We start from the raw sequence: 27,876 nt of genomic DNA on the forward strand, positions 1-27,876 counted from the left end.
TTAGCAAAGAAAGCTGCCATTTTTCCTGCAGATTACTGTTTATTGTTCTAATCATGGGCTGTTTCCTTCTCTGCTTCTGCATCTTTTGGCAGCAAAGGATTCCCCTGTTCATGGGTTTTCCTGGCCAAGGTCATTGGACAAACCCTTTCCCAGCTTTTCAGGGTAGAAAGCAGCATAACCCCTCCTGCGAAGAAGGCCCACTTCACATACACAACCTCTTCTGCTGGCAGGAGGCATGCTTATTGCTTTAAAATTTTTATTTTTGGCTGCTCTGGGTCTTTGTTGCTACATGCAGGCTTTCTCTGGCTGCAGCGAGCAAGGGCTACTGCTTTATTTTTAACATCAGCAGACATGTAGACTGACTGACAAATACCTCTGAAAAGGGACCGCTGCCTGGAAGCCGAGAGTGAAGGATGACACACACAGACTGGAGTTCAGCGGGTCCTCTTGGCTTCTGCCCTCCTGGGTTATCTAGGCCAGCAGCACAAGCGGGAAAGTCTTCCTACTGACATACAGCACCTGCTGGGCTTCACGCAGGGGCAGGCCCATCACAAGATACCCTAGTGAGAAGCATCATACCTCACCAGTTGAGAAAGTCAGTGATGCTCTGGTTTGTAGTTGACAGATACCCAGTTTGACTGGCACATGGGCTTACTGCATCAAGGCATGTGGGATCTTAGCTCCCTGCCAGGGATCCAACTGGTCCCCTGCTTTGGATGGCAGATTCTTAACCACTGGACCATAAGCGAAGTCCCAATACCGTGTATTTTACACCCCAGACAAGCTGACCAACTTGTTCCAGCTTGCCCAGGACTTTCCTGGTTTTGGCAACCAAAGTCCCATGTCCTGGGAAACCCCTCAATCCCATGCAAGCTAGGCCAGCTGGTCCCACAAGCAGGTACCTGCTGAGCCCACCCCCCAGCTCTCCCAGTGACAGCAGCACCTGTCTCACTCCGGCACCCTGGTTCCTGTCAGAGCCTCGACTCTCACAGGTCCTAACCTGAGCCAACCACCAGCACTTGCTTATCTTCATCCGAACACAACACCTCAAACGACAGCCCATGTGCCAAGCCTCAGGAGTAGGATGGAAGGACTTAACGGGTAAAAACAGGATCCGGCCTGTGACCCACATTCACGCTGCCCCACCTCGCTGGCACGTGGCTTGCTGTGGATTTAAAACACAGGTGAGGTGGTGTATAGTTTATTGAATGGGCAAGTGGAGAGGAAAATGATAAGCAGCTGCCAACTCAACAGAAAAACTCCTGGTCATCGAAGTCCCTGAGGGACTGGGGCCAGCCTTCTCGGTCCACACCGCCCAAGGGCACGGCCCTCAGCGGTCAGAAGGCTGAAGGGGACCCGGGCCGCCGGTCCCAGAGCCCTGCCCCGGACCTCTAGTGCTGAGCGCACGGCTCCCGTGACACTGGGAGCAGACGGCGGGCAGCTCCTCACGTGGGAGTGGCACTCTCCATTCTCTGCTCTGGTATCCACAAACAATAGGCATCTACAAGAAAGGACAGGCAAGACCAATGGTTGGGAGCTCCCATCTGCATAGACTTAAACCAGCCAACCCTCCGGGGGGCGGTTCCCAGCCGATGGCATTAACTCACCAGCCAACCCTCAGGGGATCGGTTCCCAGCTGGTTCGGTTCCCACCTCAGGGAGAAATACCAGCCATTCCAGATCCCAGGTGACCCCAAGGTCACTGACTCAGGACCTTGGGACTTCCTCAGCCACCTCCAGATCTACGGCTGACCTAGGAGGGAAGAACCATATAAGCATTTAGTCTCCAGCACCTTCTCCTCCCCAGGTAACATCACTGAGGGTTCCAATCTACCAGGCCCAAGCTTCCAATTTATGCAAGCTCAAATAGAAATCACCAGAATAGATGCGGTAACAAAGAAAAACATCTCAAAAGTTTGGTTTTTACAACAACGGATTTTCTCTCAAGCACCAGATCAGGGCAGACAGACTAGACTTTAGTGCTGTCAGGGGACCCGACACCAAACTCCCACTGTATCTTCATCAAAGGATGGACCACCACCCTCAGGAGCTCTCCCACCATCATCCTATTCTGCAAAGACCCACTTGATATGGGCCGCCAAGGAAAATGGAAAGGCTGGCTGAGGAGCCCCAGGACCAGGGACTGGACAGGACAAGCCTCTGACGTACGCCAGGGGCAGAGGGCAGGTTTGAAAGCCCAGGGGACGCTCAGGCTGCCTGCCGAGTACCCTGTGGCTCACATCTAACAGCCTCACGACCTTCACATTATGAGATGCGAATAGACACACCTAGCAGAACAGGATCAAACACGAATGTAGACAGGAGAGAACGCGACATGAGCCCTCAGACCAAACGTGGGGGAAGCGGGGCAGTGGTGAATGGGACCCCATCTCACCTTTATCTGGGAGCCGGACACACCTCTTGGGGTGCCATGTCGCATCTTTGGAGTGTATTAAGCGAGGGCACTGGTGGAGGGTTTCTGCCTCCCACCAAACACATCTGCAGCACAGACAAAAGGCAGGTCGTCAGCACTCTGCTGATGAGGGCTGAGGGCTCCGTCAGCCACACCAACAAGCACGTCAGTCATGGGCTGTCTTGAATAATATATTATGGCTTGTCCACACTCCTGTTAAGTCCACAGAGCAGAAGCCACAGTTTACAGCCCTCCCTCCCCACCCCATGCTCTTTCGCGCCACATGAACTTATTCCAGTGTGAGGACCAAATATGTGCTGACTGGTTTCTGCCAAGAGGCTCCTGAACTTCAAAGACAAAGTGAACCCCTGCAAGTCCAAGGACCAGCAGAGGTCTAAGCTCTGAAGGGAATGGCAGGAGAAAAAAACTAGTGTGTGAAAGCTCCAGGGTTCGGAAGGGATGGCTGGGCCCTTCGAACACGGGGAAAGGTCTTTCAGGGACTCCTCTCCCTGCAGTATCGATGACCGGGGCACGGGCAGCCCGTAATCACTTTCGATGCAGGAGCAGCAAAGGGCAGAAGGGGAGCCAGAGAGGACAGGAGGCTGGCGCCAGGGGCCCAGGGAACGCCCGAGTCGGGTGCAGCAACCCAGCCCTGCCCAGTCGCGTCAATACCAGCAGCTTTGTAGCGCCCTGCCAAGACCCCACAAGACCTCCCTGCCAGGGGCAGTCAACACGCTTCCAGCATAAAAATGAGCTCTCTGGCTGAAAACGATCAGGATGTTGGTCAGGACACAGCCATGAAACCGGTTTTGAAACCTTCACTGCTATCCTAGCTTCCCTTTTCACGAATGTGGCTTCTGAGATGGGGGTCACAGGGCTAGACGGGTTCAGCGGTGGAACCAGAGCCTCTGGTGCGTACACCCACAAGTTCCCCATCATAAGACTGGGAAGGGAGGTGCCCGGGGAGCCCTTCTCCCGAGCAGGTTTCTACAGGGCCCTCCCCTGTGTACATGGGAGAGACCGCCTCACACCAGGATGCCTCTATCACCCCATGTCCCCTTACATGATCACCCGAGCCCCAGGAAACATGCAGAAGATTTTACAAAACACACAAAACTCCACAGAAAGGTCCAAACAGCTTACCTGGGGCCCCGGGGCCTAGCGCCCGGCTGGCATGAAGATGGTGTCTCCCGTGGAACCTCTGCGCACACAGACCCATCTGCAAGAGAAAGGCCGTGAACGGGCGCGCAGAGCAGGCCCCGGGGGTCAGAGAACCAGCGGCACAGCGGCTGGCAGACGCCAGCACCCTCACAGGGGGCTGTCACCGTGGTCCCTGAACCGCCACACTACTGCCTCCAAAAGAGAACAAGGTGACTCTAGGAAGGGGTGTGCAGGTCATCTGGACAGGATTAACCCCCATGTCATCCTATGGGGCAACTATGATCGATCTGCTGCTCATCCGTCTTGTTTTAAAAACAACATGCTGAGGTCAGGGTTTGGGGAGCAGCCCGTGGCTGACGGGCAGCGACCAGAATGGATCGGAAGGGTAACAGGTGTGGGGGAGGGCCGTGGGTCCACCTCTGCTATGAGGGTTATGTACACATGTGTCCTCAACGACACTGTGCCCTGTCCAGTCGGTTACTAGAAAATCACCCCCAGCAGGATTAAAGGCAGGTAACAGTAAGCCTAGCTTTCATTAGAGAAACAACACATCCAAGGGAGAAGGAAAGGAGGCTGACCCAGCAGGCTGGCTTGCTGGAGGGCGTGGTGTCCTGACCCTCCACAATGGGAGGAGTCTGATCTCCTTGCAACAAATAGGGCATCTCTATCTCTTTGGGTTTTTTTCCCCCCTTCTATGACCAGCTGCTATAGCCAGGCATCAGACACAATGCAAAGAGGCACTGCCCTCAAGATCACAGCATAACGGGCACGACCAGCAAATCAAGTTTTCCAGGAGGAGTTAGTGCTGGGTTATGGGGCTGACGATGTGGGAAGGGGTGCGGGGAGGAGGCAGAGAAAGCTTCCAGGAAGGGAGCCTTCCCCTGCCAGCCCATAGACTCCTGAGGCAGGGGTCTGCTCGGGAAGAGGGGCGCTCAGTGAGCACACGGCACTGGGTGCCAGGAAGCAACACAAATCGGGGGAAAGACAGACATGTGCGAAAGCGCCAGGGTTTGCAAGGGACAGGATGGACCCTCCAAACACGGGGAAAGGCTTTCGGCAATTCCTCTCCCTGCACTATCAATGACCAGGGCACAGGCAGCCCACGATCACTTTCGAATGCAGGGGCAGAGAAGGGCAGAGAGGGAGCTGAGCAGAGGTCACTGCCAGCATCCTGAGAAGCGGCCTGAACGAGGAACAGACCAGCAGACGGAGCACTGACCAGACTCACAGCCTAAGATGGCAGATCTACTCTGGATCATTTCCCAGTCCCTGCCAAGAGCCGAAGGGAAGACTGACAGCAGAAACTCGGAGAACCCCTGGGTTCCGAAGGAGTGAGTGAACACACCACCAGGATTGAACCAGACAGAATTCTCGCTCAGGCTCACAGATAAGCTCTCAGCTGGTCACTGGGTGTGAACCTCCATCCTCTCTAACATCACTGCGGCCTCCACCCGGGACTCTCAGCAGCAGAAGAGGGCCGGGCCTCCAACTGGACTCTCACTCCCCACACCTCTGGCCTCCCAGTCTGCACAGAACTGGGAGGATGAGCAGGACAGAATGCACAGAATGAGCAGGGCACCACTTACCTGGGTCTCAGTCTCGGCTCTCCCTGAGGACAACTCTCGCCCAACGGCAGCCACGTGACACTCCTGCGGGGGAAAAGAGGCCAGCAGGTGATCAGCCCACCAGACAGGAAACCACCATCGTCACCAACAGGAAAACCCGGTGTGAATGCTGGGGAATCCGGCAATGAACCCACAACAGCCTGACTCCCTCCACCCTCAGTCTGCCTCAGGCTTGGCCACTGTGACCGCAACTAAAGGGCTGTCCGGTTTGGAAGGGACAAGCAAGGATCGCCTGAATTATAAGGAACATTCTTGCAACTTTTCCTCGGCCCATATTAGCAACAACTAGGACACAGGCAGCCTGTAATCACTTCAAATCCAGCTGCAAACAAGGTCTCAGGGCTGCTGAGACCGGAGACCAGAGTCATAAACCACTGCAGTAGCAGACCCACCCACATTCTTTCCCAAAGCCTCAAGGACACCAGCACTGAGCCAGGCAGACAACAGACACCAGCTGCTAGGAGGCGTCTAAAACGGGGTAGGAGGGAGAGGGTGTGTGACAGCTCCTGAGTTCAGAAGGGATAGGAGTGAACCCTCCAAACACGGGGAAAATGCTTTCAGCAATTCCTCTCCCTGCGCTATCAATGACTAACGCACGGGCAGCCCACGATCACTTTCGAATGCAGGGGCAGAAAAGGGCAGATGAGGAATCAGGCAGAGGGGCCCAGGTTAGCAGCCCGCTCTCCACCCAGGCAGGGGAAAGCTGCCCAGCCGGCCCAGGACCCCAGGCACTAGCCTCACTTCCTGAAAAGGTTCCACTGCCCCCCCATCAAGAGAAGCCAGGGGAAGACCAACTCTGGTTTTTTTTAAAAAAAAAAAGCCTCAATTACTCATCCACCCCACAAATACCAACTGAGGACCTACTACATTCCAAGTACTGTGAGTTCAAAGACAAAGAAAAACACAGACCAGGCCTCCGCCCTTCCGGAGCGATTGCCATTTTCCCCCGTGAAGGAAAGGAAAGCTCAAGAGAATAAAGGAACTCACCCCAGGTTCCCTGGCTAAGGAGGCGCTGAGTCAGGATCTGAACTCAGGCCTGCCTGGCCCCCAAACCCAGCCCCATCCTCCTGCACAAGGGCTTTGCAAGGCAGGTCCCACAACCCTCAAGCCCAAGAACCATCCCCTCGGCAGTAGGGCAGGAAGGCCACAGCTCCAGCACTGCCCCAGGGGACAGCTCAGTCCCTGGACACGGCGGGGCCAAGGCAGGCAGTGTGGGTCAGGGTCCTGCAGGGGAGGAGGGGGCGCCGCCCAAGGCAGGGTCTTCAGCTGAGCAGGCCCTGGCCCGGGAAAGACAGGGGAAGGCCTTCAGTGCGAAGCAGGGGCCCAGGAGACCAGACTGCTCTTCCAGGGCCCTGGGGGCGCCCCCAGTTAAAGTAGAGGTTTGCACACTTTCCCTTAGAAGTTACCGAGAGGGAATGGGCCAAAGGTCACGAAGATATTTGCCCTGCAACGGACAAGCGGCTTCAGGGGATCAAACGCTGGAGTCGGAGGTGATGAGATGTGATCGGGGGGCCTCTGGCGCAGCAAGGGTGCTCTTCACACCGGCTCCGCACGAACCGCCCTTCGAGACCTCGGGCCCACGCATCCCCGGACCTGCTTCTCGCCGTCGGCGGGTCCAAGTCTCCCCACGGATGGGTGAGGCCAGGGGACCCCCATATTCTGAAGCGGCGTCGGCCGGAGGCCAGACGACCAGAGGCCCCTCTGTCGAGAAGACAAGTCCCGAGAGACCCACACGCATCTCAGGGGACGGGCTCGGAACCGGGAGCGGCCCTGGGCTCCGAGGCAACCTGCGGCCTGCGCTCCCCGCTTGGGTCTGTTTCCCCTTGGGCTGGGGAGGGAGCGGACCACGTGCCCGGCGCTCCCCGCGGACTCACCCGGGGTGCCCCACGACCAGACGGCGCTGGAGAGCGGCGGAGACAAAGCCGACAGTGCGTGAAGATGCCGTTGTCCGCGGATGGCCCCGAATACGTGCAGATGGTGTGGAATCCACGACGAAACGTGGACAAATGGGCAAGAACCGCCTTCACGCTCACAGCGACGGCGGAAATGAAGCCGAGGCGGGGCTTGCGGCCTAGACCGGCGTTGCCTGGAGTGGATCCCGCGCAACCGGTTTTGCAGCGCCCTCTTGTGGAGTGGAGTCCAAGTTCTGCCTCTGCATGACTGGGTAATTTCCAGAAGCAGCCTGGAATTTTGGCAGTAACATTCCTTCACCTGCTCTGCTTTTCTTTGTGTTCTGTTTGTTGTCACTGAGTTGCCATTAATCTGTAGGAATGGCTACTCTTCTACTTGTTGTTGTTTAGTCGCTAAATCGTGTCCAACTCTTGCAACCCTATGAACTGGTAGTCTGCCAGGCTCCTCTGTCCCTGGGATTATCTGGGCTGGAATCCTGGACTGGGTTGCCATTTCCTCCTCCAGGGGATCTTCCCGACCCAGGGATTGAACCTGCATCTCTTCCGTCTTCTGCTTGGCAGGCGGATTCTTTACCAGGGAGCCTAAGACAGGAACTGTTATCAGCAAGAGCTCACATTGATCGTGTTGAGTTTGGACAATAGGGGTTTTATCTGACTGACCGTTGTATTCAGAGCACCTAGTTTCCGTGGCTGGCTCAGTTGAACAAAAGAATGAATTCTGACTGTGTATTCATTTGGACCTCACCAGACTAAAATAGTGTTTCAATGACCTGCAACTGGAACGTGAGGATGACAGGGAGATAAGCCTAGTGTGGTGGGCAGGTCACCCTAAAAGTAAAAGCAGCCTTGAAGCTGCTTTTGATCAAGAGGGACTTGATCATATTTGCGATTGGGGACCCGGTCAGATTTGCATTGTTCTGGAGGAGACAGAGGTCCCAACCTCTTGAAGGCGCTGCAGACAGACTTGAGACGGGGCTCATGGCCCCTAATCACACAGGCACTGACACTGTCTGCATCCTCGGCCCAGTGTATCTCTCAGACCTGAAGCAACCCTGCCACTAACTCGGTCCACATTCTGAACTGCAGACAGTCCACGTGTGTCTGAGCAAGGGTCTCATTCCTTCACATTCCCGATGCTCACTAGGTCACTAGGTCAGCGCAGTGTGGAAATCAAGGAAGGCCTGACTGATACAACAAAGAGGGAAATAGGCGGAGGTGGTTTCTGAGGGTGAAAACACTCTATCGCTGTACCTGGGAGGAGCCGGTGCAGTTCTAAGACTGTGAGAACCTTGGGTGTCTCCGTGATGGGGAGGAGCCGTGGGATGCTGTGGCTGGCGGGACACTGGACGAGGGAGCCAGGTGTGCACACAGCCCTGGTGTCCTCTCCTGCCTCCTGCTCTTGCCCTTACTCTCCGTGTGGCTATGACCTAACTTTGTCCAGCCTTAGTTTTCCTTTCTGGAAAATGGGCAGAGTCAGAGCTCCCCTCCTCATAGCGATTGCTGTGAGGATTAAATGAAACAGTGCACATCCAGGACATAGCACCGAGCAGATGGCCAAGCATGGTAGTTGCTCTACGTAAGTATTTTTGAAAAAGTCCTGAGTTTCTGTCACTGTGAGGACACCATGGATTATCTAGGACACCATGGGATTATTTATGAGGCAGAGAGAGTATGCTGTGTTTGAAGGGTCTAAAGGCAGCGCTATCCGGTAGAAATACAATGCCGGCTGAATGTGTAATTTTAAATTTCCCAGGAGCCACATTAAAAACGTTAAGCAACTATACTCCAATAAACTTAATAGAAAAAGAAAAGAAAAGTAAGATTAAAAAGGTGGGGCTTCTCTCATAGCTCAGTTGGTAAAGAATCTGACTACAATGCAGAAGACCTGGGTTCGATCCCTGGGTCAGGAGGATCCCCTGGAGAAGGAAATGGCCACCCACTCCAGAATCCTTGCCTGGAGAATCCCATGGACAGAGGAGCCTGGCAGGCTACAGTCCATGGGGTTGCAAGAGTCGGACATGACTTAGCAATTAAACAAGCACCAAGGTTAAAAAAAAAAAAAAAAAAAGATACAAAATATGTAGAATGTACAAGCAACAAGGTCCTTCTGTATATAGCACAGGGAACTACATTCAATGTCCTGTGATAAACCATAATGGAAAAAGAGTATAAAAAAGAATATAGGGGACTTCACTGGTGGCCCAGGGGTTAAGAATCCGCTTGCCAATGCAGAGGACACAGTTTTGATTCCTGGTTCAGGAAGATTCCATGTGCGGTGGGGCAACTAAGCCTGCGTGCCACAGCTACTGAGCCTGCGTGCTGCAACTACTGAAGCCCAAGTGCTCTAAAGGTCACGCTTCACAAGAAGAGAAGTCACCGCAACGAGAAGCCAGGGCACCACAACCAGAGAGTAGCCCCCGCTCACCAAAACTGGAGAGAGGCCAAGTGCAGCACTGAAGACCCAGCACAGCCAAAAATAAAGAAATTAAAAAAAAATTTTTTTAAAGAATATGTATATGGAGAGAGTCACTTTGCTGTACACCAAAAACTAACACAACATTGTAAATCAGCTATACTGCAATAAAAATAAATTAAAAATTTTAAAGTACCTAAAAGGTGAAATTAATTTTAATAATATATTTTAGTTAACACAAGATAATCAAAATATTATTTCAATATGTAATCAATATTTTTAAATTATTAATAGGGTATTTACTATTTCTCTTCCTTTGCACGTAGTCTTCGGAATCAGTGCATGTTTTATACCGACCGCATGTTGCGGCTGGGACTGGCGATATTTCAGTGCTCTGTGGCCACACGGCCTGGTGGCCGCTGTGTCCATCAGCCCAGGTCTCAGGCCATCTGGCTTCGATCAGCCCTTTGGAGCCAGAGGACAGAAACAGCAAGTGGGAGACTGAGCACAAGTCCCTTCCACAGGCCCCACCCACGAGCCTGGGACATCCTAAGAGGCGCTGGGTCTCCTGCACCACTCAGATGGGGAGCCTCACAGTTCTAAGCTGGAGACTAAGGGGAAGCTGCCTTCAGAAGGCTGGGAAAGGTCAGAGCCATGACTCCGACCTAGATAATCTGCATCTTTGTGCCCGTGATGCCAGGGAGGGAATCTGGGCGGGTTCATTTCTGCATCCCCAGTGTCTAGAGGAGGCTGGCCATCTAAAAGGTGTGGCTGATGCTTGTTGTTAGTGTAACAAGATATTAAAATAGATATTTCAGCCTAGGTACCAAGGAGGCACCAAAATACAGGAAAGAATAGCTGAACAACAACAAATCACTGTTGTAATTTTTGAAGGTTCCCCACCTGATAAAATGGCAGCTGCCTTCCAAAAAGGGTATTGGATTAGATGTAGAATTTAGGAAGAAATAACTGGAAAATGGTTGCTTGTAACTCAATCCTCTAGTTTGAGGGTATTAACAGCATAGTGGGGCTTCCCTGGTGTCCAGTGGTTAAGAATCTGCCTTGCAATGCAGGGGCGACCGGTTCGATCCCTGGTCTGGGAAGATCCCACCTGCTGCCGAGCCACTAAATCTGTGTGCCAGAACTACTGATCCCGCACACAGCAATTACTGAAGCCACATGCCCTACAGCCGTGCTCTGCAACAAGAGAAACCACCACAATGAGAGGCCCACACACTGCAACTAGAGAGTAGCCCCTGCTCTCTGCAATTAGAAAAAGCCTGTGCAAAGCAATGAAGACCCAGCACAACCATAAATAAATATATACTTTTTTTTAAAGTACAGTGTTAGACATGAAAAAGAGGGAATTATGGGCTCTATGTCTTAAAATAGCCCCTCCTCCTTTGCCCCCAAGAGGAAGAGTAGGAGGAAGTTCCTTTTTCTCTGGTGATCCTCATACCGGGAGCTCCAGCAGGAACACCTTGGAGCTTGATAAATGTCACCTAGCGTTGGAAAACCCAGGTGACCGGTGCCCAACCCCTTCCTCAGTCAAAGGTACATTGTCTCTTTCGGCAGGTGTAGAATCTGGGGTAGGACTGGCTACCTGCTGCCCGAGAGGTTCTACTTTAGACAGAGCCTGCTAGGGGCAGGGGGTCCCCAAGAAGAGGGCCTGTTCACATCACGTGGGGTTCAGTCAAAGGGCACCAGGAAGAGGATCTCTGAAGAACCCCTGAAATAGGGGCCGAGGGAGAATGCATAGCCTTAATTTCAGGTCCAGCCTGGAGAGAAATGTTCCCCCATCTCACTCTTCAATTCACCTGATCCTGGAGGAGCTGGGAGTGGGGGGTGGGGGGACTGAGCAGAGACCTGGTGACTAGAAACACATCTGGATGAGAAAAGGGAGAAGGTTCCCATCCCTTCCGAGCAGACAGCAGCCCACCCTCTGCTTGGTCCCAGACAGTGGAGAGCAGAGAAGTCTTAACTACCAACGGTCACTGAAAACACGATGAATATGAGATGAACATTTAAATTAATGGAATAGAAATCATGTTCGCTATTTTTAGTAACACAAGACTTATTACCTAAGAAGGAACAGAGAAGTTATGAGGACTGCCTGATATTTTTCTAAGGATAGGGAAAAGATATTTCCATTTAGAGAAAGTTTAAAGAGAGAGGCAAAAAATATATATATATTTTTTTATGATGACATATGAAAAGTCTCACTTTCAAAATACTGATCGCATTTATAAAGGATAGGGCTGTGACTGGGAGGCCAATATTCTGTCATCTTGGAGTTTGTGACCTCACAGTGGCTGAGAGATTCCTGCCGCCTGGACTTGGCGGGGCTGGGGTGGGGAGATGAGGTCTCAGCTGGCTAAACAGATTGTCCCAAGGAAGTGATGCCCAGGGTCTAGGCCAGAAGTCAGCAGCTGGCCTGGTGAGCCCTGCAGGAGCTCCAAGCTCCATCCCCACACTAAGAATGAACACCATACTGGCAGTTCTGATTATTCTGTTCCTCGTCCTCCTCCTCGTCTTATTGATGCTCTGTTACTACGTCTTTCAGGAGGAATAGGCTTGGGCTTCTGCAGCCTGGGACTGAGGCCCAGTGGTAGCCTTGGCCAGTCCAGCCGCCCAGGGCCTCTGCTGTCCTGTGGCCCGGGTCTGGACCTGTTTGGGGGTCTTCGGCAGCCCCAAACCCTCATTGGATGCTCGCACAGACTGAGATGAAACAGAGGGTCTCTCTACCAGGGTCAGTTCCCACCGAGGTCCCAGCACCCCCACTTCCCTGGGTCCCCTAGCTGGGTTCTCTGACTCCCACCACCTCTCTGTTACTAGTCTTCCTTCTGGTTCATTTTTATCCTGGGCTGAAGGCCACTGATTCTGGAGAGGGGGTCAGTGTGAGCTCACTGAAGGTTTAAGTGGCTCAGGCCTCTGCCACAGGGGCAGACAGGAGAAGAGGTGGCTTTCTCCTTTCAGAAACTGGCAGGCTGGGCCCTGGAGGGCCAGAGTCCAAGAGAAAGACTGATAACTTTGGCTGGTGACATTGGACTTTCCTTCATTCGGTGCTGGACAGTCCTTGAATACAACCTTCTTGACTAATGACTCTGGATGGTCTTAGCTATTTAACTTGAGTTTCCCTGAACAACAGTTTTGGGCCTCCTTTGCTAACTAAATAACTGAGATGTTTGTGGCTAATTAACTTAAACTTTCCTGGCTTGAGAATCATTAACTATTTTGCCTGAATACTTGAGCATTCCGGGATAATGATACTTGATTTTGGCTCATTTTCTCTCACCATGCTAGTTGATGATATCAATTCTTTACTCTTTTTCAATATTTATTTATGCGTTTGTTTATTCAGCTGTGCTGAGTCTTAGTTGCAGCATACAGGACCTTCTATCTTTGCTGTGTTATGCGAACTCTTAGTTGCGGCATGTGGGATCTAGTTTCCTGATCAGGGATAGAACCTGGACCCCCTGCATTGGGAGTACAGAATTGTAGCCTCAGGACCACAAAGGAAGTCCCCAATTCTTTACTTTTATGACCTTGGGTCATCCTGGTCAAGGGCAGCAGACATCCCTGACTAATTTTCTGGAGCTTCTAGGATAAAAATAGAAAAATTCTTCTATGATTTCATCATTATGTATGAAATTGACTGATGGTTTCCCTGGTGTCTCTGTGGTAAAGAATCCGCCTACCAATGCAGGAGACATAAAAGATGCGAGTTCGATCCCTGGGTAAGGAAAATTCTCTGGAGGAGAGTATGGCTACCCACTCCAGTATTCTTGCCTGGAGAGTCCCAGAACAGAGGAGCCTGGTGGGTTACAGTCCACTGGGTCAAAAAGAGTCAGATATAAAAAAAAAAAAGAGTCAGATATGACTGAAGTGACTAAGCACAATGTTTTATGATGTATATTCTATTTTTAGATTTCTAAGAATTTTTATAGTTATGAATATTAATTTTTAATCAAATTATGATAACCATGGTAGTAGCTAAAATGTATTACTAGTTTACTATTTAATGTAAGACATCAACTACTGAAAAAAGCACTTATGGTATTCACATATTTCAATGCATTATTTTACCTATTTTAATTTTTTAAAAATATTTATATATTTATCTGGCTGCATCGAGTTTCAGTTGCGGCACACGGGATCCTCATTGCGTCTTGTGGGATCTTTCTTCGCGGGGCACTGACTCCAGTTGTGGCTCGACGGCTTAGATGCTCCAAGGCATGTGGGATCTTAGTTCCCCGACCAGGAATCGAACCTGTGTCCCCTGCCTTGTAAAGCAGATTCTTAACCTCTGGACCTCTTGATGAAAGTGAAAGAGGAGAGTGAAAAAGTTGGCTTAAAGCTCAACATTCAAAAAACTAAGATCATGGCATCTGGTCCCATCACTTCATGGGAAATAGATGGGGAGACAGTGGAAACAGTGTCAGACTTTAATTTTGGGGGTTCCAAAATCACTGCAGATGGTGATTGCAGCCATGAAATTAAAAGACGCTTACTCCTTGGAAGGAAAGCTATGACCAACCTAGATAGCATATTAAAAAGCAGAGACATTACTTTGCCAACAAAGGTCCGTCTGGTCAAGGCTATGGTTTTTCCAGTGGTCATGTATGGATGTAAGAGTTGGACTGTGAAGAAAGCTGAGCGCCGAAAAATTGATGCTTTTGAACTGTGGTGTTGGAGAAGACTCTTGAGAGTCCCTTGGACTGCAAGGAGATCCAACCAGTCCATCCTGAAGGAGCTCAGTCCTGGGTGTTCATTGGAAGGACTGATGCTGAAGCTGAAACTCCAGTACTTTGGCCACTTCATGCGAAGAGTTGACTCACTGCAAAAGACCCTGATGCTGGGACGGATTGAGGGCAGGAGAAGGGGACGACAGAGGATGAGATGGTTGGATGGCATCACTGACTCGGTGGACATGAGTCTGAGTAAACTCCGGGAGTTGGTGATGGACAGGGAGGCCTGGCGTGCTGTGATTCATGGGGTCGCAAAGAGTCAGACACGACTGAGTGACTGAACTGAACTGAACTGAACTGAACCTCTGGACCACCAGGAAAGTCTCTTAAATTTTTGAATTTTAAAATAAGCATAACATAAAATTTACCATCTTAGCCATTTTTAAGTATTCAGCTCAGTAGTGTCCAATACATTCACATTGTTGTGCAGTCAATCCCCAGAACTCTTATCATCTTTCAAACTGAAACTTACAGCCATCAAGTAGTAACTCCACTTTCCCCAGCCCCTGGCAACTGCCATTCTACTTTCTGATTCTGAATTTGACTAATCAAGGAAACTTGCATAAGTAGAATCTTTCAGTTGTTGTTCTTTGGTTGCTAAGTCATGTCCAACTCTTTGGGACCCCATGGACTGTAGTCGGCTAGGTTCCTCTGTCCATGGGATTTCCGAGGCAAGAATACTGGAGTGGGTTGCCATTTCCTTCTGCAGAGGATCTTCCCGGACCAGGTATCAAATCCACATCTCTTGCGTCTCCACCATTGGTAGGTGGATTCTTTACCACTGAGCCACTAGGGAAGCCTGTAATCACTCAGTATTTGTCCTTTTATAACTGGTTTATTTCACTTAGCATAATATCATTAAGGTTCATGTATCTTATAGCATTTGTTAGAATTTCCTTCCTTTTGAGGGCTGAATAATATTCCATTGTGTGATAGACCACATCATGTTTATCCATTCATCCATCAATGGACATTTGAGTGGCTTCTACTTTCTGGCTATAGTGAATATATTGCCATGCACGTGGGTGGACAAATATCCCTTAAAGACCCTGCCTTCAGTTGTTTCAAGGATATATCCATAAGTGAAATTGTTGGATCCTACAGCAATCCCATTTTTAATTTTTTGAGCAACCACCATACTATTTGCTCTGGCAGCTGCATCAGAGAGTTCCCTGGCAGCCTAGTGATTAGGATTCAGCGCTTTCACTGCTGTGGTCTGAGTTCAGTCCCTGGTCAAGGAATTAAGAATCTGCAAGCTGCATGGCACAGGCAAAAAAAATTTTTTTCACACAGTAGCTGTGCCATTTTGCCTATTTGACCTACTTTAGAGTTGAAAAACTGAGACTCAGAAAGATTAAAAATTTTTATGTGTATTGAATTTATTCCCCAGGACTGCCATTAGAAAGTACCACAAACTGGGTAGCTTAAAACAGAAATGCATTCCCTCACTATTCTGGAGGTTAGAAGTCCAAAATCAACGTGACAGCAGGGCCATGTTCCCTCTGAAACTCTGGGCAAGATTCTTCCCTGCCTCTCCCTAGCTTTTGGTGGTGCCCATCAACCTTGGGAGTCACAAGGCATTCTCCTGGAATGCCTTTCGCCTTACTTGTAAGGACACCGGTCCTATTGGATTAATGGTCCTCCCTCTTGCAACATGACCTCATCTTAACTTACCTCTTAATTACATCTGTAAAGACTGTTTCCACAGCAGGTCACATTCCCAGGTACCAGGTGTTATGACTTCAACATAACACCTTTTGAGGGGTCATAACTCAATCCATCATATCTTGTCTTCTTCCTGATTCTGTGATATCTACCACACTTTTGATGTCATTGCAATAAGCTACTAGACTTCCCAATAGAAAACCATGCTTGCATTTGTGGGACAGAACTAATTTGATACTGGTGGATTATTAGACCATAAGCTTGGAACAAGGCAGATACAATGGGTTTCTTTCATTCATCCCTATACCTTCCGGTCATTAAATGAAAGAAGTGAAAGTGAAGTCGCTCAGTCCGACTCTTTGCAACCCCATGGACTATAGCCTACCAGGTTCCTCTGTCCATGGGATTTTCCAGGCAAGAGTACTGGAGTGGGTTGCCATTTCCTTCTCCAGGGGATCTTCCTGACCCAGGGTTCAACCTGGATCTCCTGCATTGCAGGCAGACACTTTACCGTCTGAGCCACCAGGGAAGTCCCAGTCATTATACAAATAGAAAAACAAAAAGCAGCATTTGAAAAGGGGCATATCTTTTCTAGTGCCTTTATGGGGAAAAATCATTAACTGAACAGTTGTTTGGGAAATTGTTTAGATGGTAGTTTTCGTTGTTCCTTTTTTAATTTCCTGCCAGTCAGGCTGTGATTGCCATCTGCTGGCCACACCCGCCAGCACAGAGTGGAAGCACTTACTTACCACGTACTGAATGAATGAATGAACAGAAGGTTCATTGGCAGAGCAGTGCCCTTGCCCCCTTTTTGCTGCTACTGTTCTGTTTTGATGACCAGTGGCAGGTGGCTGGTGGCTTCTCCTCCCCCAGAGCCTCCTTAAGCCCATTTTGTCCACTCCTGAAAGAGCCTTGTTCCAGGCAGACCTAATCATCAGCCTACTCCTGTTCTGGATAGGTCCCCAACACATCCCCGCCAGCAATAGACCCACTTCAAACATCCATCCCTTCAGGAGTTTGCAGAGCACGCACTGCAATTTTGTTTCATTTTTAACGTCTGCAGACACATTGCTGACTGACAAATAAGGCCAAGCCACTGAGCATGGACTGTTAGCTGAATGCCCCAAGCAAAGGCTGTCACACTACTTTTATTTCGAGACTTCGACATGCTGCCCTGTTTGCTGACATGCTGCCCTGTTTGCTGCAGTCCCGTTAGGTAGGCCAGTGTCGTAGATGAGAAAGTCATCTGAGATAAACACACACAGCACATCAGGCAGCTGCCGACCTCCCATGCTCCTTGCCACTGGTGGAATACCTTAATAATTGGCCATGGACAGGTTTTTCGCCAGGAGTGTTGGAGACAGAAACCTAACTTATGCTAACAAAGAATTACATTATTGGGAAGCTTATATAATCGAACAAGAGGAAGGGCAGAGGTGGAACTGAGCTTCCAAAGTGACAAACACCAGGGACTGAAATGCTACCAGAACTCTCTGTCCTGCATCTCCCCCTCTCTCTCTGTGGACTTCCGGCTGTACATTTACTCCATTTCTTGCATGTGAGGTAGCAGGGGGATACATGCTGGGTTTTCCCTGAAGTACACATCCATCCACCTTCCACTGATGGGAGGCAGGATTGCCATGTATGGTTGTGCAGGTTGAGCACTGCCCAACTCGGGGACATGCCATTCATATTATAGTCTCTTGCTGAGAAGCAGAGCTATTAGGGATGCTTGGTTGAACATAGAAAACACTTGATGCTTTCCTAGCGCATCCTTCTCTGGGCCAGCAGAGTCACCCTATGTTCTACCATCCTGAAGGAGGGGGGAATTAAAAAAATCTCCATTCTAATCCTTAAATGGTGGGCCCTTCTAATGAAGACTCTTGGGAATATCTTTTTTTGCACCTCCCATGCTGCACAGCATGTGGGATCTTAGCTGCCCCGCCAGGCACTGAACCTCGGCCCCGGCATTAGGAAACTCGGAGTCTTAACCACTGGACCACCAGAGTAGTCCCTGGAAGTATCTTTAAAGAGCAACACTTGGGGGGAATTTTCCCACAAGCTTCATGAGGACAAGTGGAAGATATTAATATCTAAACCTGTGACAGTGTAAACCATGCAGGTCCATTAGAATAAGAGAAAGGTTTGCAAGAAGTAGAGGGACCTTCTGAGAAATGCAATCCTTAACTCCACAATCTTGGAACTCTCAATTCTCAGCTACTTTCCAGGCCAAAGGACAGGCACGTCCACCTTTCTGTAGCTGGGAGAAGAGTCACCCATCTGGGAGGTGTCTCATCTCACGGGTGGGTTGGGAGGTACTGGCCGTGCAGAGGTGCCTAGGTGTTGAGCATGCATACATCTCAGGGTCTCTGTGGGTTGCCCTGCTTGGGATGCTTGGCCAAGACCCTGCTCCTTCCTGGGTGAGCTCACGGGGTAGGCAGGCCATACCCAGGGATACAGTGGGTGGAGCGTGGGTAACAACAGTGAAAGGAAGAGGGGCCGAAAGGTGGTCAAATCTGAGCTGGGCCCTTTGTCCGCCTGTTATACTGATCAAGCCTGGTTCTACCTGAGATTTACCAATATATTTTTAGGATGTTTACATTCCTAAATAAATTAACTTATAATTTATTTTTTCTTTTATTGACCTTTTTAAATTTGGGAATTAGGTGAACTTAGAACTGTTTTCTCTCTTATCCAGGAGGCTGTATAATATAAAGCTTTGTAGAACTTACTTATTAAGACACTCGGTTATGATGTTTTCTTTGTGGGAAGACTTAACTGATTCAATTCCTTACAGTGTTATGAAATTGTTTGGGTTTTCTATTTTTTCCTTAAGACAATTCTGTTAAATAGTTTCCAGAAAAGTGCTCATTTTACCAACGTTTTAAATTTTACGAGTAAAAAGACAAATAGATTGTTCTCTCATTTTTTTACTTTCTGCTCTGATGGTACCAACTTCCTCATTGCTAACATTGTTTGGCTCTGTTGCTCTAAATATGATAATACTCATTTTCTGCTATTTTAGTTTCTACTCTTGTTGTTTTATTGATTTTTCACTTTTTTGGATCCTTTCAGTTGTCCTTTTTCTCATTTTTTAAGCCCTCAGGAGCCAGGAGCTGACTGAGACACATGGAATTTTTCTTACACTTCAGAATCAAGTGAGCCCCTCTGCCATTACAACAAAGAAAATTTCTCTTTCTTCTCTTGCATCAATATTTAAAGATCATCTATTACAGGCCGTGCAATGAGATGCCCCATCCAGTTTCTAACTTCTTCACATCCCAGCACATACATCCACTCCCCCATCCTTACCCCCAAGATCAGCTTCTTAAGTCTTTCTCTTCCTCCCTTTTCTGAACATCTTCCCATCTCCTTTTTCTGTTTGAGTCCTTCAAAACCCCAATAAGGCACACTTCCACCGTGAAGCCATCTTAATTTGGAAATTGGTTGAAGTAGGAGTCTATTCATAGCCCCACAACTAGCCTCCAAGCTCTTCAGGATCCACACTCTCTCACGCTCGAGATAAAAAGTTAAAGAAGAAAGAGTTTTCCCAGCTTCAGCCCCCCACACAACACTTTGTCAGGAGAAGGCAGGACACCATAATTGACGTTCCCAGCAAGACTGAATTCAATAGGAAGAGTGAATGCCACAGAAAATCGGAGAGAAGAGAAGGAATAGACAGGTCAAAACTACAGACGTCCTAACCGTTTAATAGTCGGATGGATGGTTGGGGAGATGGAAGAAAGCTCGAATTCTTGGCGGGTCAGAGTTTCAACCCCGATCCACTAGGGGGCGCGAAGAGACTGCTAGCGCGGGGTCCACCGGGGATTCGCCGCTCTAGGCCCCAGCCAGACTCTCAACTGCAGTTCCGCCAGCGCCCAACAGATGGAGGGCGGGTCCTGTCTCCGAGTCGCCGGGAACCATTCAGCATCTTCTCACGTCGTCTAGTTTGACCAGCAGCGGACAGTCCTGGCGCCCCGGGTGAGTCACTGCAGGGCCGCCCCGGGACCCACGGCGGCCTCTAAGGCCGGTTCTCCGTCCCCCCCTGCCCCCGACAGGAGGGGAAACAGAGGCCCGAGGGTCGGGGAGTGCAGGTCAGCTTCAAGCCCAGTCCCACTCTTGGTTCTGAGCGGGTTCCCTTAGCTGCATGTGGACCTCTCTGCACTCGTGTTCTTGACAAAGGGGCCTCGAGTCACCGCACTACCGGCCGACGCCGTGGAGCGTCGGGTCCTGGGCCTCACTCGCCCGGTGGGGAGACTTGGGCCCACCGACGGCGAGAAGCGGGTCCGGGGATGCGTGGGCCCGAGGTCTCGCAGGGCGGTTAGTGCGGAGCCGGTGTGAACCGCACCCTTGCTGCGCCAGAGGCCCGGATCACATCCCATCACCTCCGACTGCAGCGTTTGATCCCCTGCAGCCGCTTGTCGGTTGCAGGGCAAATATCTTCGTGACCTTTGGCCCATTCCCTCTCGGTAACTTCTAAGGGAAAGTGTTCAAACCTCCACTTTAACTGAGGGCGCCCCCAGAGCCCTAGAAGAGCAGTCTGGCTTCCTGGGCCCCTTCTTCGCACTGAAGGCCTTCCCCTGTCTTTCCCGGGCCAGGGCCTGCGCAGCTGAAGACCCTGCCTCGGGCGGCGCCCCCTCCTCCCCTGCAGGACCCTGACTCACACTGCCTGCCTTGGCCCCGCCGTGTCCAGGGACTGAGCTGTCCCCTGGGGCAGTGCTGGAGCTGTGGCCTTCCTGCCCTACTGCCGAGGGGGTGGTTCTTGGGCTTGAGGGTTGTGGGACCTGCCTTGCAAAGCCCTTGTGCAGGAGGATGGGGCTGGGTTTGGGGGCCAGGCAGGCCTGAGTTCAGATCCTGACTCAGCTCCTCCTTAGCCAGGGAACCTGGGGTGAGTTCCTTTATTCTCTTGAGCTTTCCTTTCCTTCACGGGGGAAAATGGCAATTGCTCCGGAAGGGCAGAGGCCTGGTCTGTGTTCTTCTTTGTCTTTGAACTCACAGTACTTGGCATGTAGTAGGTCCTCAGTTGGTATTTGTGGGGTGGATGAGTAATTGAGGCTTAAAAAAAAAAACAAAACCAGAGTTGGTCTTCCCCTGGCTTCTCTTGATGGGGGGTGGTAGAACCTTTTCAGGAAGTGAGGCTAGTGCCTGGGGTCCTGGACCTGGCTGGGCAGCTTTCCCCTACCTAGGTGGAGAGCCGGCTGCTAACCTGGTCTCCTCTGCCTGATTCCCCATCTGCCCTTTTCTGCCCCTCCATTTGAAAGTGATCGTGGGCTGCCCGTGCGTTAGTCATTGATAGCGCAGGGAGAGGAATTGCTGAAAGCATTTTCCCCGTGTTTGGAGGGTTCACTTCTGTCCCTTCTGAACTCGGGAGCTGTCACACACCCTCTCCCTCCTACCGCCTTTTTAGATCTGCCTCCTGGCACCTGGAAGCTTACTAAGTGCTGTGAGGCTCAGTGCTAGTTGCTGGGAAGCTTTTAACTCATTGTTGACCAGGGGATTTTTGCAGAAACTAATGTCTGTGGCCAGTGATTTGTTATGAAAGTGATATTGATGCATCTGCAGTCAATAATATTTGGGTAAAAAAAGATGTATTAATAATAAGTCTCTGGTCAATAATGTTTTAAAATAAAAAGGAAGATAAAGCATGGGCTGTTTCTTAGAAGCTGGGGCTGGTTGTGGAGCCACTGTTTGGGTCATTTTCACTAAGAACATCCCTCCAGAAAGCCAGGTCCACCTCCCCTCTTTCCCTTTCCAGGTCCTTAGTCCAGCTTGTGATCTGGAGAGAGGCTTGACATGAGATGAGGATACTAATCATCCTTCACGGGAATCATTGGTTTTCTTGTCTTTTGCCTGTCTCTGCTCAGATCTCAGGGTCAGTGCCGTGAGCGTCGCCTGCTCGGTGCCTGGCAGGTGTCTGGTGCTCAGCCGCTGTGCAACATCTGCCCAGCAGGAGAGAAGGACACGACAGACACATCCCAGTGAGGCGGCGAGGCCCATCACATCATGGAGAATCAGAGAAAGACTGCTTGTGGCCAGCCAGCCTGGGGAGAGGTGGAGGTACTTCCTGTGTTTCTTTTCTTGGAGTTGTTCTTCCTGTTGACCAGTATTTATCCATTGGAGGTTCCTTGGCATGAGACAGAGCCCAGTCAACTAAGGGAGAGTTCCCCAGGACGTGTGGTTACGGTGGCAGGAACGGGAACAGTAATGCGCTTGGACAAGGCTTAAATAGCAGGAATCACAGCAGTAATGCAATTGGACAAGGCCTAAATAGACACCAGACCTCACCTCTGCAGGAGGCCTGAGGTGCCTTTACCTCCTCACACACCCCCCCCCACCCCCTAACCCCTAACCCCCTGCCCAGGCCAGGCATGGCCTGTCAGGTGCCACACACTCGCAAACCTGTCCTGGACTTTCTATTCAGGATCCAGCTTCCAGAATCTGTACAGAGTCATCTGAGTTTGTACAAAAGATGATCTGAAAAACCATCTCTGTCTCAGATGCAGATGAGTTGTGGTCCTATGTGGAGTAGCGAGCTCCCGTCCTGGGAATGAGAAGTGTGGCTCGTGAGTGGGGAACACAGCCCACGTTTGTGAAGCAGCCAGCTTCTCAGAGAACCCAGGTACTCTGCCTGGGTTCCAGGACGTGTGGTGACCAGGTGGCATCTAGGTTGCTCATCCAGGACTTCTTGATTGTTGCAGAGGAAGCAGCATGGTACATGGGGGTCCCTGAGAGGTGTCCCCATCCTGTCAAGAGGCAGCTGGCCCAGGTGAGTTCTGTTCCCTGGAGATCGGGGGCTTTGCCTCCCGCAAGGTGCATCAGGTCTCGTGTGATCTGAGAATAGACAAGAGACAGACAAGGGTGACTTGGTCCTGGCACTCAGCTTCACCCTCTCTGGGGTCTTTGAGGACACACCCGGTTCCTCTTTGTGTGCGTGGTCCTGAGAGCCCTTGGGGAGACCCTCTTCAGATTGTTACGTGGGCAGCAGAATGTGTGGAGCGGGGAAAGGATTCTGACATGTCCCCTGTACCCGGTTGTCACTCACTTCTCTGCCTCCTCCTGCCTCTGGGACCTTCTCCTATCTCTGGTTTCATCCTCCAGAAAGCAGGACTGCAGTGAGGCTGTCTCCAGCTCGTGTCATCCCGGTCTGTTACAACCTAAGAACCCCGTCACTTTTCTTTCAGAGGTGTCCTCGCTTTGTCTGTCCCTTCTGGGCCATGTGGAAGGCTTTTTAGCAGGACTGGAAGCAGATACTGGGTCCTCATGCTCAATTGGGCTGACTACTCCAAGCCTCTGCCACTGGCCTCCTTTTTCAGGAAGCCCTCTGTCCTTTTCTGCCGCTGCACTTGGAAGTGATCCTGGGCTGCCAGTGGCCTGCTTACTGGTAGTGCAGACAGAGGAAACATAGCAGGGGTGTCTCACATGCTCACTCCCTAGTTCTGGGAGATTTCTACATTTCTGTGTCTCTTCTGCCCACCCCTCGCCTCCAGGGCCTTGGGGTCTGCTGGGGTGTGCTAGTGTCATTGCTGGGGCATTGCCTTCTGGCTCCTGCTATTGTGTGTTGCTTAAGTTCCCCTTGATGCCCAGTTGTCAGTCAGCCATAGCACGTTCCCATAAATCTGGCAATGGCATCCTTTTCTGCCTGTTACTGATCAGTTACACATCCATCGGCATTGGCACCCTGCCATAGACCATCCGCTGTCTCCTTCTTCAGAATTAACTACTGTTTTTGTGTGAAAAAATAGCATGTCTTTTCAGAAAATAACAACAGCCAACACTTGGGGGATGTTTACTGTCTGGTAACTCTTGTGCTAAGCCCTTTCCTGGTACCTTTGCCCTCCTGTGAGCAGGGGCAAGTCGAGCGCTCACCCTTGGCTTCTGGTCTGTTGCAGACAAGTCCACTGTGTGCAGAGGGGTCATGGAAGCTGTCGTGTCAGGAGCATTCTAGACCCCGGTGTCCTTGAGGTAAGATCTCTGGTCCATTCTCTAGAGTGTTAGGTCCTCTCACACAGTGGTCGTGTGTGTGTTCCCAGGGGCTTTGGGTGAAGATGTAGGGGAGCTGAGAGGTGGGATGAAAGCAGCATCCACGAGTCCCCAGGTCCACTCACCACCCCTGCCCCGGGCAGCCTGGATCACATCTGGCGCTTCGCTGCCTTCAGTGGCTGCTGCAGGGATGACACCTCTTGAGTCCCATTAGGGCACTGGGAGTTATGGGGTATCTGCCCTCCTCCCCGGAGTGTGGGCAGAAGCATGTGAACCTGGGTGTCAGAGTGAACCTGGGCGCCAGAGATTCCGCCCCTGGGCTTGAGGCTCCTTTGACCGCCATCTCAGTCAGCATCCTCTTCAGAACCTGGTTTCTGTCATTTGAAAAACCACAGCTGTGTCGGAGGTGACTTGGTGGCACCCAAGACCACGCGAGTCCTGTAATCTCCAGTCGTAATGTTTGCCCAGTGTTTCTGCCCAGCGTCGGGCTTCTCCTCCCAGAGCGCTCTCTGCCCCGCATGCACCTGCATTCGAAAGAGACCACGGGCTGTCCGTGCTCTGGTCGTCGACAATGCAGGGAGAGAAATTGTGGAAAGCAATTTCCCGAGTTTGGAGGGTCCGCACCTGTCCCTTTCAAATGCTGGCGCTTTCCCACACCCCCGCTTCTCTCCAGCCCGAGCGTCCCCCTCAGCGTGGCCTCCTGTTAGCAGAGCCAGGCCGTGGCCGTGTCAGACCTCGAGCCGTTAGGGGGTGTAAGGAGCCAGGCTGCGTTAGGCATAATGAACACGCGCGATGTCGGGAGGTGTGTGGTCACTGCTGTAAGACTGTCAAGGGGAGCAGCTGCTGGGAGGAGGCGGTGGGCCGGCCTTGGAAGGACTGAGACGTGATGACCACAGGAGGGACTTCGGGGGGAGGGGAGGAGCATGAGGATGAGCTGAGGCCGGGGTGAGTGGCGCACCTGGGAGTCAGGTGTGCAACCAGGTAATGAAAGTGGGGGGGGGGCTGCTGGCGGTGGCGGTCCCCCTCTGACATACAGTGGGGGGCGGACCGACCAGGAGGAGCTCCTGAGAGCAGGCTCTCCAGCCATCTCTCTGCCAGTTACATTTGCTCTGTTGCCCTCAGAAGGTGCAGTTTTTATTTATTTATTTATTTTTTTAATTTATTTTTTTATTGAAGGATAGCTGCTTTATGGTATTCTGTTATTTTCTGTCAAACCTCAACATGAATCTGCCATAGGTATACACATATCCCCTCCCTTTTGAACCTCTCTTCCATCTCCTACCGCATCCCACCCCTCTAGATTGGTACAGAGCCCGTGTTTGAGTTTCCTGAGACATACAGCAAATTTCCCTTGGTTATCTATTTTACATATGGAGAAGGTGCATTTTTTAAAAGATAATGTTCCTTTTGACTCTTCTCTGGGAGCTTTGAGATGTCCTTTTTGAGCTGAGTTTGGTGTGACTGACTATTTGGGGGCATTCTCACAGATGTAGGCTTGAAGAAAGGCGAGGTAACATGGGAGAGCAACCCCCTGTCATGACCTCCTGCCCTGTGACCTCCCCATCACCCTGGGGGTGCTGCCTTAGAAGACGCCTCAGGGATGGGAGCACTGGCCTCTCAGGATGGTGAGCTGGGTCCCAGCTCCCCTGGAGGAGCCTCCTCATGGTGAGTTACTGCCAAGGAGCTAAGTCGGCCTGTGTTTCTGAGACAGACGTTCCAAGCTGCCAGCCTCATCTGACTTCCTCCTCTAGGTTGTTTTGGGTCTGATCACAGATGATGGCATAGCAGACTGAAGAGGGGTGTTGCTGCATGACCACCACCAGACCTTCTTCTCCTGTTGCCTCAGCGCAGTATGGAAGGACTCGGCCCCGTGTGACCAGGTCAGGGGCCTGGGATTCACTGCTGGAGACCTTCAGCTGGCTCTGCCCCTCCCCAGCAGGTGCCACAGGGCACGGCGGACCCAGAAGACTGGTTTCCTTCCATCTGGACCAGGCCCTCCCTCCCGTGGCCTCCATGTCCCCCTCTCTGTTCCTGGTGTAACTTTGAGAACCAGGGGTTCCTGTTGGAGGCGTCTGTGCTGGGCATCTTGTCCTCTCACCCACTTCAATAAATCATGAAACTGCCCTGCCGCTTGCTTCTTTTGTTTCCTTTAATCCCTGCCTCCCTCTGCACAGCTGGGTGGAGAGGCTGTGGGTTACAGGGGCAGGTCTTCCAGTTTCCACTCACTGAGACTTTCTACCTCACACACTCCTGAGGCCTGACCTGGGGATGGGATGTAGAATTGCGAATTGCCATGGGTTTGAATGATCCCAAGTGCTCTGGGGGCTCAGGTTTCGGAGAGAAGGAAGCTGTTAGAGTTGTTGGCAGAGAAACGTTTGCACCAGGGCTTTGGAAGGATGAGGGTGGGCTGGACGTAGAGACAGAGTCAGGCGCTGAATTTCTCCAGGAGGGCAGGAGAGCCCTGGGCTATGGGGTGGAAGTACATGGGGTGAATTTAGGGAGAGGGTTTTGAGCAGGAGTAGAAGAGGGATTTAGTAGGAATAGCTGCCCTTGGGAGGATTCTGGGGGTGTGGTGGGCAAAGGCCAGGTGTCGGGCTTACATAAGAGTTCATGGTTAGTCAGAAATCCAAAGTGTATTGTGACTTCCCTGGCGGTCCAGTGGTTAAGACCATGCTTCCACTGCAGGGGGCACAGGTTCAATCCCTGGTCAGGGAGCTAGGATCCCACATGCCATGCAGTGTAGCCAAAAAAAGAGGACACATTTTTGACCATTCAACTTGTTCACTTTCAAATTATAAATGATGCTCACCCCAACCCAGCCTCTTAGGTCTGCCCTCCCCTGCCTTCTGCCACCCTTGCCCACCTGACCCTCAGCCTCAGGAGAGGTCTCCCACTGTCCAGGGAAGACACCTGGGGCCTCCTCATGGCCCATGGTCTGTGTCCACCCTCATCTCACATCACACTCCAGAAGCTCCACATGCCCAGTCTTGCTACTACATAATGTTCCAGACCACGCCGCCACTTTGCGAGCCTGTGTACACGCCTGGAAACCCCCTTTCATTTCAGATGCTTGCCTGACTCAGCTTGTGTCACTTCCTGCAGGAAGCCTTCACTGGCTAAACCACCGCCCAGCCTGGATTCCCTGCCCTTCCTTTCACTAACATCAAGAGTCGGTTTTGTGCACAGTGGGCTTCTCAGGTTCGATCCCTGGGTCAGGAAGATCCCCTGGAGAAGGAAATGGCTTTCATTCACATAAAGGGTCAATTTTGGGCAGGCCTAATTCTAGGAATCGGTAAATGGAAAAAGGCAGAAGAGCAAAAACCCGACTTTAGGATGCTTCCATTTTAGAGGACAGAGACAGACCATAAAGTATTAAAACGTCTAGTATGCTAGAGAAGGACTAAGGGAAAAAACAATTGAGCAGAGAACTAGGACAGGAAGCCTGAGGGCAAGTTGGGGTGTGGCCCTTTGAGTCTGGAGAAGGCCTCCCCAGGAGGTGTGATTTGAGCAGAGTGAGGGGCGCTAACCTCCGCGTGTTCTTGGCAGCCTGCGCACCCTGTCACAGCATGGACTGGGCTGGGAGGCATCTTTCCTCTGGGATACAGGCCCGGGGAACGGCAGGACTATGGCTACTTAGCAACGTCTGCCATGTACTGAGGGTGGCGGCCGAATCAAGCTGGGGTTAGCTAGTCAGACCAGGCTGTGTGCATTGGGAGGGTAGGCTCTCCACTGTCAGCTTGGGCCCCTTCGCCCCACCCCCATCCACAGTCATCACCCAAGGGCAGGCCTAACCTATGATCTGGTCAGGGAACTAAGATCCCATGTGCCATGCAGCGTAGTCAAGAAAAAGGACATGTTTTTGACCATTCACTTGTTCACTTTCCAATTATAAGTGATGCTCACCCCAACTCAGCCTCTTAGGTCTGCCCTAGGTTGAGGACCAAGAGCAGTGCTAACCAAGC

At 51.2% G+C, this 27,876-nt stretch overlaps 1 long non-coding RNA gene and 5 other non-coding genes across 10 annotated transcripts; 3 read left to right on the plus strand and 3 right to left on the minus strand.

The window, feature by feature from the left end:
* Positions 1-2,843: 2,843 nt before the first annotated feature.
* Positions 2,844-2,975, minus strand: LOC136162195 (small nucleolar RNA SNORA71). Its single transcript, XR_010662016.1, has one exon. It is a non-coding gene; the product is annotated as a small nucleolar RNA SNORA71 (small nucleolar RNA).
* A 1,589-nt stretch (positions 2,976-4,564) lies between these two features.
* Positions 4,565-4,697, minus strand: LOC136162192 (small nucleolar RNA SNORA71). The gene has a single exon (XR_010662013.1). It is a non-coding gene; the product is annotated as a small nucleolar RNA SNORA71 (small nucleolar RNA).
* Positions 4,698-5,691: 994 nt separating this feature from the next.
* Positions 5,692-5,826, minus strand: LOC136162194 (small nucleolar RNA SNORA71). The gene has a single exon (XR_010662015.1). It is a non-coding gene; the product is annotated as a small nucleolar RNA SNORA71 (small nucleolar RNA).
* Positions 5,827-19,804: 13,978 nt separating this feature from the next.
* Positions 19,805-26,031, plus strand: LOC136157995 (uncharacterized). 5 transcript variants are annotated; one of them, XR_010661293.1, is made up of 6 exons: positions 19,805-19,915; positions 21,799-21,991; positions 22,356-22,700; positions 23,824-23,896; positions 25,402-25,579; positions 25,666-26,031. It is a non-coding gene; the product is annotated as an uncharacterized lncRNA (long non-coding RNA). The 5 variants fall into 5 exon arrangements; XR_010661294.1 differs by having other exon boundaries at positions 22,432-22,700; XR_010661295.1 differs by having other exon boundaries at positions 22,633-22,700.
* LOC136162196 (small nucleolar RNA SNORA71) lies at positions 21,181-21,315 on the plus strand. The gene has a single exon (XR_010662017.1). It is a non-coding gene; the product is annotated as a small nucleolar RNA SNORA71 (small nucleolar RNA).
* On the plus strand, positions 24,437-24,570 carry LOC136162193 (small nucleolar RNA SNORA71). The gene has a single exon (XR_010662014.1). It is a non-coding gene; the product is annotated as a small nucleolar RNA SNORA71 (small nucleolar RNA).
* Positions 26,032-27,876: the final 1,845 nt, after the last annotated feature.

This window comes from Muntiacus reevesi, chromosome 2 (genome assembly GCF_963930625.1).
Source record: "Muntiacus reevesi chromosome 2, mMunRee1.1, whole genome shotgun sequence".
Lineage (NCBI taxonomy): Eukaryota > Metazoa > Chordata > Mammalia > Artiodactyla > Cervidae > Muntiacus > Muntiacus reevesi.